Source organism: Capricornis sumatraensis, chromosome 9 (assembly GCF_032405125.1).
Source record: "Capricornis sumatraensis isolate serow.1 chromosome 9, serow.2, whole genome shotgun sequence".
NCBI lineage: Eukaryota > Metazoa > Chordata > Mammalia > Artiodactyla > Bovidae > Capricornis > Capricornis sumatraensis.
Window position 1 is genome coordinate 67,900,028 of NC_091077.1, and position 12,819 is coordinate 67,912,846.

Below are 12,819 nucleotides of genomic sequence, written 5' to 3' on the forward strand. Positions count from 1 at the left end.
TATTTTCTCCTTGGAAGAAAAGCTATGACCAACCTAGACAGAATATTAAAAAGCAGAACATCTCTTTGCTGACAAAGGTGAGTAGAGTCAAAGCTCTGGTTTTTTTCAGTAGTCATGTATGCATGTGACAATTGGACCATAAAGACTAGCACTGAAGAATTGATGCTTTTGAACTGTGGTGCTGGAGAAGACTCTTGAGAGTCCCTTGGATTACAAGGAGGTCAAACCAGACAATCCTAAAGGAAATCAATCTTGACTATTCATTGGAAGGACTGAAGCTCAAATACTTTGGCCATCTGATGTGAAGAACCAGCTCCCTGGAAAAGACCCTGATGCTGGTAAAGACTGAAGGCAAAAGGAAAAGGGGGTGATAAAGGATGAGATGGTTGGATGGCATCACTAACTCAATGAACATGAATTTGAGCAAACTCCAGGAGATAGTAAAGGACAGGGAAGCCTGGCATGTTGCAGACTATGGGGCCACAAAGAATCAGACATGACGTGGCTAATGAACAACCACAACAACTGACGGTTTGCTGGTACATCTGTCTGTCCAAAGGTGGGTGGCAGGCCATATGATGACCAAAATTCCTTCCATACTAAAATTCTTTGTTTTGTGAGGCTTTAACCCACTGAAGTCTGACTTGGGCATTGTGAGGATTTGGCTGGAGAACCTCAGAGACACTGCCAAGAGGCAGCAGTCACAGAAGTTGTGGGGACACAGCTGTTCCAATGTCTGTTCCATTCTGAAAATCTCTTACCTTGACCAGGTTTTAATGACATATTTTAGAGATTGAATCCCAGTTGAATTGGTCCCTTTGTGCATCCTACTGCAGGTCCATTTTCTATTAACCAGCTTCCAGGGATGACTGGCAAAAGGTAGGCCATACTGTGGGTCTGCTACAGATCGGCAGCTCCTGAGCATGATGACTCATATGTACCAGGAGTCTTGAAAAGCCTGATCTTGTTTGAATGCTTCACAGGCACAAGGACACATAAGCCAGCTCTGCATTGCAAAGGAGTTCAGCATGTGCCACACCCCCAAATTTACCACCACAGGCAGAAAATTAGCTGGGGAAGATGACAGGATTCAGCATCACCTTTCACCATCACAGGGAAGGCAAGACAAATCTCACATCTGAAAAGAATATGGACTTTCCAAAATTGGGGAGAGCAGGGAGACTTTTCTGATAGAATAGCCCAATCCTAGTAGGGCATGCCTCTTTGGTTCTCCTGTCCATTTTCTCAACCCATCTCAAAGTGTCCATGTGAAATGAAAGCTTAACAAGGCAGCGGGAGGGTCTTGTGGCTCTATGTAGTTTCTGGAGCTTAGACGAAACATAAACAAGTGACTAGTCTGGTCTCGACCAGGTTAATTTGGATTTAAGCTCTTAAAGGCTCTGTCCAAGGGATTAAACCTACTAATAAGTTTAAAGAAAAGGCTGGTTCATTTAATTTAGAGAAATGCAGGTACACATGTGGATGTTCCCAAATCTTACAAGCTAGCTATGTTGCTCGGGTGTGCATATCTGGACAGGCTAAGTGACAGTCATAGTTGCCACTCTATATGTCACTACCATTTAACTATGTTCCAATCTTTATCTAATTTAATCCTTGAAAGAATTCTACATCAGTAAAATTCCATCCATTTTACAAAGGATAAACACAGATTCAAAAAGGGTAAGACATTTGTTCAAGTTGTATAGCTAATTGGAGTAGCCTTTGTAGGTACTCAAGTCAGACCTGTGTTATTACAGAATATGTGCTCTTAACAGTATGGTATTTATCAAAATTTGAAAGCTCCCAGGCTTTCAGAAAAGAAAACAAAGTTACATGTTGAGCAAGAGTACGATGGTGAGCAAGTTTTATTTGTTTCATATGGGGTGGTAGGCTTGGTTTCTGCAGCCTGCGTTGGAGAAGATAAAGAAGGTACTGAAATGATAAGAACGGAAGAATGTTGTTCAATTCGTGGAGGAAAATTTCCAACTCCAGCAAAAAATAGCAAACAAAACTAAAATTAGGAATTACCCTTTGACTCTTTCTTAGAGAAATATTCAAGGATGGCCTTGAGACATTACTCTGCCATATATGTATTTCATTATCATGAATAAATATTACCTAGATAATGATCTGAAGAGCTTATCAATAGACAGAATCATTTCTCCTTTTATACTCTTAGTATCCTCTTAAAACCTATCAATAGAGCATCTTATATAGGGCACTCAGTTAAGTGTTTATTCATATCAAACTTTTATCATACCAATGACATTTCAATTCTGCGGAGCATGGCCTTGGGGCTGGCACTAACCCACCTTGTTCACAAGAACCCTGATCTTGATTTCCTGACCATATTCAAGTTCCTAATTATCCATCTACATCTTTCCAGGGAGATGTACACATTGACCAGCACAGACAACATACTGAGATTATTCAATTTCTTGAAGTCACTTTAAGGAGACGGTACAGTCCACTGACTGTGTCTTGGTAATAAACCTCAAAGCAATGTTCCTGGTACCCTGGCTCCTCCTGCAGTTGTGTTCTGATCACTCCTTTCATAAGACTGATTTCCTATGTTATCTGACTCATCTATTTCTCACCAGAAAGTGTACTGAGAATTCTCGGGACTATGTTTCCTTTTTCCTTTGCTTGAAATCTCTCCTTTATTTTCTATCAAACATCTCACCTGACCTGCAGAGTTGACCAGTTGCCTCTTAATAAGATTTTTATATCCCTTCCTCTGAGAGCATCACAGAATTTTAGAGCAAGGCAGTGGTGCTGGCTGAACAAGAATTCTCAAACCTAGGCTTTCCCTATTACCTCTCATTGGTCTTCTTTCCACTTTCTCACCATGGACTTCACATTTCAACATTACCTGTTCTCTTGTTCTGAGCTATCTTTTGTTTTTGTTTTTATGGGAGATTTTTGGTCATTGTTGTTGGTGGTGTATTTCTTTTCTCTTCTTTTTTTTTTTTTTTTGGCTTTGCTTTTGTCTAATGCTCAAATTTGTAGCAGGATATGGCTCTCTTTAGGAATTAAGAACAGGATAATAAAAGAAAATCAAATGATCACAGTCTTCATTCAACTTAAATCTATGCAGAAGACCTGTTGATCTTAACTTCTTTCTGTAGTTTTGGTCTTTGTGGGCATTTTTCTGTTCTCCTGTTCTCCTAGGACTTTACTTCCAACCAGTTCAGGAGTATTCTAGGCAACTAGCATGGACAAGGGCACAGAGCACAGAGAGGGAATGAATGTAAATACAATGCCCCTGCTATAGATCTGTTCCAGTGCTAACATCCTTTCTATACTGTAAAGTTCAACTCTGAACTCAAACTCACTAGGAGACTATCAGGACATGTATAAGACTCAACTAATACTCCCTCTAGGAGGTCACACGAACATATGCACCAACACTTTCCTTCTGAACTTCTGCTTTAAACAAAGGCCATAACTTACACATGTCCCTCAAAACAGGAACTCTAATCCATCCACCTCAGCAGGCACAAACTATTAAGCTAAATCAATATTGAAAAAGTCAACAGATGCTCTAGTGTATTTTTCTTGCAAACTTTTATGGCTGTAAAAATCCCACTTTCAACCTAAAGACCTCCTTCCAAATTCAACTTGAAGAAAATCCTTCAGATCCCTCCTCACTGAATACACACATGGATCAACAGGGGTGACGGGAAATCAATCAATGTGTTCCCACAGACATTTTGGCTAAGAGTTTGTGATATTTCTGTTACTTTTCAGTTCTAGAGCCACTTCAAAGTGCCAAAGGGTTGTGGAGGCTTTGAGAATCTCTACATAAAAATTATCTTTTTAATCCTAAAAAGAGAAAGTTTGAACCCAAACATGTCCTCAAAATGAGAGTTATTTCCCCATCTATAATTCAAAAATATTTTCCATTTATATTAAACCTAAACTATGATCTAACAGAAATTTGAAGTATGAACACTGTAGCCTGAATTGAAAAAAACAAGTGTATGCATTCTAAATTGCATAATACTTAAATCTGATATTTACTTTGTCATCAGTATACATGACATTCCTCTGATACATGAACAAAGGAGGTTAGAGGCAAAATGTGTAAGTCACTGACACCCCGAAAAAGAAGGGTAATTATATGAAAGCTTTTCCAGTGAGGATGTCAGATCAGAACAAACTCATCCAAACATAAACTCTATGTTCAGTATAGAATGCAGCAAAGGCCAGCATTCAAATTAATGCTAGACCCAACTAGCTAGACCCACTATCTAGACTCAACCATTTTCAATTCATATGAATGAACAGAAACAACAATGAACTCAGACTCTGTGCCCCAGTCCTCAGGAATATAAGGTAGGATTGAATCACACTGACAATGGGTGAGTGAAGTGAAGTCGCTCAGTCATTTCCGACTCTTTGCGACCCCATGGACCATAGCCTATCAGGCTCCTCCGTCCATGGGATTTTCCAGGCAAGAGTGCTGGAGTGGGTTGCCATTTCCTTCTCCAGGGGATCTTCCTGACTCAGGAATCGAACCTGGGTCTCCTGCATTGCAGGCAGACGCTTTACCATCTGAGCCACCAGGGACCATGACAATGGGTAGGGTTGTCATAAGAATTAAGTGGCCTAATAGTTGTAAAGCAGTTAGCATGTTTCCTGACACAGGAAACAGAGTAAGCATTAACTTCACTGAAATCTTATCCTCATGTGTTGGGTTAGGCTTTAGAATGGATTAAATGATCTCTATTCAGAGCTCCTTGAAAGGGCAGAATCTCACTCACCAGGCCCTGTTCCGGCATCCTTATTTTTTCCTCATAATTCTGTGTTCAAATGAGCCATTCTCCTTAGATGTCCAAGATCAGTGATCTGGGTTTTGTTTTTGTTTGTTTTTTTTTTTTTGTATTAATGAATTTCTTGAGAGTCTGATAAAAAGCCTTGGGTCTCCTTCACTCTGTAAATGCTTATAGATATAAAAGGTGAATATAACAGGGGACAGGGGATTCACAGACTCTGTAGAGCCAGGTTTGGAAGCCTGTTAAGAATCCTTACCCTAGATTGTACATCTGACTTAACACAGCGCTCTGCATAGTCAATATCCTCTCCTTTAAAGCCTTCTAGGATCAGAAGCACATCTGTTTACCTGGCTGGAAGTCCTCTGTGGGTGTTGCCGTTGGAAGAGCAGAGGTAGAAGCCTTCGTTGTCATTGGAACAGGGTGGTCATCGTGATTGTTGGAGTAGTAGTGGTGGTCGTTTTTGAAACAGTGGTGGTTGTCATTGGAGTGTGGTGATGGTGGTTGTTGAAGCAGTAGTTTTTGTCTGATTAGTTTCGGTCGTTGTTGAAGTAATAGCCTCGGTTGTTTCTCTTGGAGGTGTAGTAGTCATGGTCATTTTTCTTTGAGTAGTAGTAGTGGTGGTCGTTGTTGGAGTAGCGGTTGTTGTTGTAGTTGGAGCTATAAATTCACATGAAAGCAAGGATTCAATAAGCTGCAGGTAACAAGAGCCATGTGCTGGGCCTGTGCAACAACATGACCAAGGAGACTGTCCCCAGATAGAACTCAGTATTTATTTCCCATGAACTCCAAATTCTAATCATTGGTCAGCTAGAATCTGTGACAAACAGGGAGTGAAGACATGGTCACAGCAAGGAAACAGCTGCATTGAGAGGATGAAATTTCAGGAAGTGTCAAAAGAAAAAAAACTGACATACGGGATTTGTATTGAAGCACTTTGTCAAGACTAATCGTGCATACCAAATCTGTGTATCTTCAAAAACATCTGTGAGAAAGAGAAAATGTCTAGAATTTGAAACCATCTTTATCCTCTCAGTGGTGTACACCTAGGACCTAAATAGTAGTTCCTGAGAACCAAAATATTTACCAGATAAACAGCATTCAGTTTGATCAGTCCTAGGGGTACTCTCCCAACAGAACTACATCTTAAATGCAGATTAATTTAAACTATTAACATATACTCAAAAACACAAATGCATTTTGAATCTGGTTAGAAGAGAGACTATATGTTTTAAAGTTCCTTTCTACCTAAGAGATAATAACAACAGGTAATAACTTTGACTCTTTCCAGAGTCTGAAGTGGTATAGGATTCCAAACCACTTACTGAAGTCCTCAGAGTTACCCAGAGAAAGAACTGGAACTAAAATTAAACCAAAACACAGTGTCTGACACAAAAGCAGAAATTGTAGGGTTGAATGAAAAATAAGTACGTTTTTTTCTCACCAGGCATCTTTTTGCACAGAAGTATTCTTAAATTTCAACTCTACTATGAATTGGAACCTCAACTCACTTAAACAGGGGGAAATTGGTGTGAAAACTATTTTGAGGGATTCAAGTCAACTTAATTTGGACACTAGTTCATTTTTGCCTTAAAAAAGAAAAACTGTTTTTCAACAGGTATTTGTGAGTCCTATCATGTATAAAGCATTAGTAAATTTTAGGCTTTGGGGGGTCCTGAGATTTTGGTGGTACTTGCTCTAATCTGTCAGTGTGAAAACAACTGTAGACACAATATAAACAAATGAATATGGCTATGTTCCAATAAAACTTTATTTATAAAGCTGTTGGTGAGCCTGTTTTATAATCTGACCTGGCCCTGGAGCTACAGTTTGCTGACTCTGATCTAACAGTGTACTCAAAGGTTTTGACGAAGAGAGCAGTCTCAATCCCCTCCGTTCAGTCTGAAATCAAATCTAGACAAAAAAAAGGAAGTATGCAAAAAAATCTGATAAAAGACTGTAACAAGGAGGAAACTGAATTGGCTTGTTTAACTATGTGTCTTCCTTAGTTGTAAATATTTCCTGAGGAAGAAGCTAGGAAGCTAAGGGTATGAGAAGATGCTGAGGAACAGCCCTAACAGAAGGTTGGAAAGTAAGCTCATTCTGTGAAAAGTGCAAGAAAACTTAAGCAAAGAATTGAATTGGAGGTGGAGTCACTTTGGCTCAGTTATGGACCAGTTTCCTGCTGTACAGGGCAGCGACTTTAAATATTCATCTATTAAACACTATAAAAGTCCCCTACTAATTTTTTTCTGTATCATTGAAAAAATATTCAGCCAGACCAATCATACAATTTTACAACTCTAAAAAATATCTCTTCTCCACATGCAGCCTCCTTACCCATGTCTCTAGCACCAGCCTATTTTCCTTAAATTACCTCCTAGATGTACTTTCCTCAGAGTCAGCTATTTGCTGTATCAAACTTGACCTTATTTTACTTTCCTTCAAGGACACAAGCCAAGTACAAAAGATGGAAGACTGTAATGTAATATCAAGCTCATTTAAATTAAACAAGAGACATAGCTCAAGAAGGCCGGGGCATTGGGTTCTATTGTCAATGGAAGACCTTAGTGGAAGAACATTTATTAGGAAAGAGCACCAGAAGCTAGGAAATCCTGAAGAACTTGATCCTTTCATCAAACAGTAAGGAAGATTAGAATATCTACCTCAAGATGGAAAAATGTAAACTTTCCAGTTTTTTGAATTTCACAAAATTTTTAAAAGCCACAGGTCAAAAGCTATTGAGATGCAAATGTTCTCATACAGCAATGAGGCTATTTTAAATTTAAAACTAGCAATTTAATGATAAGGGGTGAAACATGTTTCAAAAAATCCAAGACAGAGCAGAGGGAAGGGGTGAAACTATATGGGCTCATACACTGTGGCTCACCTGGTAAAGAATCCACCTGCAATGTGGGAGACCTGGGTTTGATCCCTGGGTTGGGAAGATCCCTGGAGAAGGGAAAGGCTACCCACTCAAGTAGAGTGGTGGCTGTGTGGCGCTGGAGCGACTTTGAGGAGATACCCCATGTCCAAGAGCAAAGAAGAAGCCTGAGCAAGATGGTAGGAGGGGAGAAATCTCATTTAGAATCAAACCTGATACCCGCCAGGGACACTTAGAGGGCTCAAACAAACCTTGTGTGCACCAGGACCCAGAGACCCCACAGAGACAGAGACAAAACTGTGTTTGAGTATCTCCTGTAGAGGTACGGGTCAGCAGTGGGCTGCTGCAGGGGCAGGGACTCTGAGGGCAGCAGACTTGGGTATGGCATAAGCCCTCTTGGAGGAGGTCACCGTTAACCCCACCATAGAGCTTCCAGACTCACACAGGACTGGGAAATAGACTCTTGTTTGGAGAGCCCAAACAGAACCTTGTGCACACCAGGACCAGGAGAAAGGAGCACTGACCCCACAAGAGACTGACCCAGACTTGCCAGTGAGTATCCAGGAGTCTCCAGGGGAGGCATGGGTCGGCAGTGGCCTGCTGCAGGTTTGGGGGCACTGAGTATAGCAGTGTATGCAAGGGACCTTCTGAAGGAGGTCACCATTATCTTCATTACCTCCACCATAGTTTGCCCCAGGTAATGAACAGGGATGGAACACAGCCAACAACATCAACAGAAAACTAGATTAAAGATTTACTGAGCACGGCCCCACCCATCAGAACAAGACCCAGTTTCCCCCTCAGTCAGTCTCTCCCATCAGGAAGCTTCCATAAGCCTCTTATCCTTCTCCATCAGAGGGCAGACAGACTGAAAACCACAACCATGGAAAACTAACCAATCTGATCACATGGACCACAACCTTGTCTAACTCAATGAAACTATGAGCCATGCCATGTAGGGCCACCCAAGACAGAGGGGTCATGGTGGAGAGTTCTGACAAATCATGGTCCACTGGAGAACGGAATGGCAAACCACTTCAGTATTCTTTCCATGAGAACCCCACGAACAAAATGAAAAGGCAAAAAGATAGGACACTGAAAGAAGAACTCCTCAGGTCAGTAGGTGCCCAATATGCTGCTGGAGAAAGTGGAGAACTAACTCCAGAAAGAATGAAGAGATGGAGCAAAAGCAAAAACAACACCCAGCTGTGGATGTGACTGGTGATAGAAGCAAGGTCCGATGCTGTAAAGAGCAATATTGCATAGGAACCTGGAATGTCAGGTCCATGAATCAAGGCAAATCGGAAGTGGTCAAACAGGAGATGGCAAGAGTGAACATCAACACTTTAGGGATCAGCAAACTAAGATGGACTGGAATGGGTGAATTTAACTCAGATGACCATTATATCTACTACTGTGGGCAGGAATCCCTTAGAAGAAATGGAGTAGCCATCATGGTCAACAACAGAGTCTAAAATGCAGTACTTGGATGCAATCTCAAAAACAACAGAATGATCTCTGTCCATTTCCAAGGGAAACCATTCAATACCACAGTAATCCAAGTCTATGCCCTGACCAGTAATGCTGAAGAAGCTGAAGCTGAATGGTTCTATGAACACCGACAAGACCTTCTAGAACTAACACCCAAAAAAGATGTCCTTTTCATTGTAGGGGACTGGAATGCAAAAGTGGGAAGTCAAGAAATACCTGGAGTAACAGGCAAATTTGGCCTTGGAGTACATAATAAAGCAGGGTAACGGCTAATTGAGTTTTGCTAAGAGAACGCACTGATCATAGCAAACACATTCTTTCAACAACACAAGAGAAGACTCTACACATGGACATCACCAGATGGTCAGTACTGAAATCAGATTGATATATTCTTTGCAGCCAAAAGTGGAGAAGCTCTATACAGTCAGCAAAAACAAGACCGGGAGCTGACTGTGGCTCAAATCATGAACTCCTTAATGCCAAATTCAGACTTAAATTGAAGAAAGTAAGGAAAACCACTAGACCATTCAGGTATGACCTAAATCAAATCCCTTATGATTATACGGTGGAAGTGAGAAGTATATTCAAGGGATTAGATCTGATAGAGTGCCTGAAGAACTATGGATGGAAGTTTGTGACATTATATAGGAGGCAGGGATCAAGACCATCCCCAAGGGAAAAAAAATTCAAAAGTGCAAAATGATTGTCTGAGGAGACCTTACAAATAGCTGTGAAAAGAAGAGAAGCAAAAAGCAAAGGAGAAAAGGAAAGATAAACCCATTTGAATGCAGAGTTCCAAAGAACAGCAAGGAGAGATAAGAAAGCCTTCCTCAGTGATCAATGCAAAGAAATAGAGGAAAACAACAGAATGGGAAAGAATAGAGATTTCTTCAAGAAAATTAGAGATACCAAGGGAACATTTCATGCCAAGATGGACTCAATAAAGGACAGAAATGGTATGGACCTAACAGAAGCAGAAGATATGAAGAAGAGGTGGCAAGAAAACACAGAACTATACGAAAAGATATTCATGACCCAGATAATCAGGATGGTATGATCACCCACCTAGAGCTAGACATCCTGGAATGCGAAGTCAAGTGGGCCTTAGGAAGCATCACTGTAAACAAAGCTAGTGGAGGTGATGGAATTCCAGTTGAGCTATTTCAAATCCTAAAAGATGATGCTGTGAAAGTGCTGCACTCAATATGCCAGCTAATTTGGAAAACTCAGCAGTGGCCACAGGACTGGAAAAGGTCAGTTTTCATTTCAATCCCAAAGAAAGGCAATGCCAAAGAATGCTCAAACTACTGCACAATTGCACTCATCTCACACGCTAGTAAAGTAATGCTCAAAATTCTCCAAGCCAGGCTTCAACAGTACATAAACTGTGATCTTCCAGATGTTCAAGCTGGATTTAGAAAAGGCAGAGGAACCAGAAATCAAATTGCCAACATCGTTTATATCATCAAAGAAAGCAAGAGAGTTCCAGAAAAACATCTATTTCTGCTTTAACAGAACATCTACTATGCCAAAGCCTTTGACTGTGTGGGTCACAACAAACTGTGGAAAATTCTGCGAGAGTTGGGAATACTAGACCACCTGACCTGCCTCCTGAGAAATCTGTATGCAGATCAGGAAGCAACAGTTAGAACTGGAAATGGAACAACAGACTGGTTCCAAATAGGAAAAGGAGTATATCAAGGCTGTATATTGTCGCTCTGCTTATTTAACTTATATGCAGAATACATCATCAGAAATGCTGGGCTGGATGTAGCACAAGCTGGAATCAAGATTGCCGGGAGAAATATTAATAACCTCAGATATGCAGATGACACCACTCTTATGGCAGAAAGCAAAGAAGAACCTAAGGGCCTCTTGATGAAAGTGAAAGAGGAGAGTGAAAAAGTTGTCTTAAAACTCAACATTCAGAAAACTAAGATCATGGCATCTGGTCCCATCACTTCATGGCAAATAGATGGGGAAATAGTGGAAACAGTGACAGACTTTCTTTTTGAAGGCTCCAAAATCACTGCAGATGGTGACTGCAGTCATGTATAAAATTACAAGATGCTTGCTCTTTGGAAGAAAATTTATGACCAACCAAGACAGCGTATTTAAAAGCTGAGACATTACTTTGCCAACAAATGGCTGTCTAGTCAAAGCTATGGTTTTTCCAGTAGTCATGTATGGATGTGAAAGTTGGACTATAAAGAAAGCTGGGGGCTGAAGAATTGATGCTTTTGAACTGTGGTGTTGGCAAAGACTCTTAAGAATCCCTTGGACTTCAAGGAGATCCAACCAGTCCATCCTAAAAGATATCAATCCTGAATATTTACTGGAAGGACTGATGCTGAAGCTGAAACTCCAATACTTTGGCCACCTGATGTGAAAAGCTAACTCATTTGAAAAGACCCTGATGCTGGGAAGTATTGAAGATGGGAGGAAAAGGGGATGACAGAGGATGAGATGGTTGGATGGCATCACCGACTCAATGAACGTGAGTTTGCATAAACTCCTGTAGTTGGTGATAGACAGGGAGGCCTGGTGTGCTGCAGTCCATGGGGTGGCACAGAGTTGGACACGACTGAGCCACTGAATTGAACTCAACAATGTATATGCAACAAGACTGTGTTGACAGTTGTCAAAGTATCTATTTTATATATGCCAAATTCTCTATAAGTCTTAAAAGGTTAAGAAAGAACATTTAAAAATTCTTTTAAAATATGATCTTGAGAAAAGAGCAATTCTTCAGGTGGAATAAATTTAGCTCCATAGACATGTTCACTATACCTCAGGGTGCAATTTCATTAAGCAATTAGAACTCCTGAGGCACTGCTTTAGGAGATGCTGACTGGAAAGATCCTCTAGCCTATGATCCTGAATCAAGATTAGTTTTAATATTTCACTCTACACAAATACAAGTTATTCTACTGAAGAGTTATTAGGAAACAAAACTATAAGAACCTCCTATTTCCCTATCAAAGGAAGAGGAAGTTAATACCAAACAGAAACTCTTGTCTCTGGGAACCTACAGGAAGTGATCAAAAAAAGGAGGAATACAAAATCTCACCTGGCCTTGTTCTCAACTCTTGAATAATTTTTATATCCTTGAACCACACTCTTTTCTCAATATGGCAGCAATACACATGGAAAAGAGGGAAGGTAAAATATTTTCTTTTTAAAGAAATGGTTGAATATGGTTAAAAAAATTAAAAAGCACAGAATGGTACAATAAAGGACTCGTCTCCTTCCCATCCATCCCCATTTCTTCTTCTGGTTCCTTTCCATGCCGTGATAACAATGATTGCTGTTTACTACATACACATGAGAAGCTCATGCATACACATGAACAACACAGATGGCAGCATATGCGTATGCACTGAATCATGCTTTGTTCATCTTGCTATAGATTTTTATAATTCTTGGTGTTTAAGCAATTTCTTTAGTTTAAGGTTTCAACCTTGTTATTTGCTCACTAGTTGACCCTGTTATTTTTAAACAATGTCCTAGAAATCTACCTTGCTTGACCGTACCTACATACTCACTACATTCCCCCATCCTCAGGGCTTCCAAAGCACAGCCCACCTGTTCACCTACCTGTCAGAAGAAGTAGGAGGCCCAGGATGGCTACCCAAGGGTGCATGATGCTATTGGCCTGAAGGAAAGTGA

At 40.5% G+C, this 12,819-nt stretch overlaps 1 non-coding gene across 1 annotated transcript; it reads right to left on the minus strand.

The window, feature by feature from the left end:
• Window positions 1-4,499: 4,499 nt before the first annotated feature.
• TRNAC-GCA (transfer RNA cysteine (anticodon GCA)) lies at window positions 4,500-4,572 on the minus strand. The gene has a single exon. It is a non-coding gene; the product is annotated as a tRNA-Cys (tRNA).
• Between the last annotated feature and the right edge of the window lie 8,247 nt (window positions 4,573-12,819).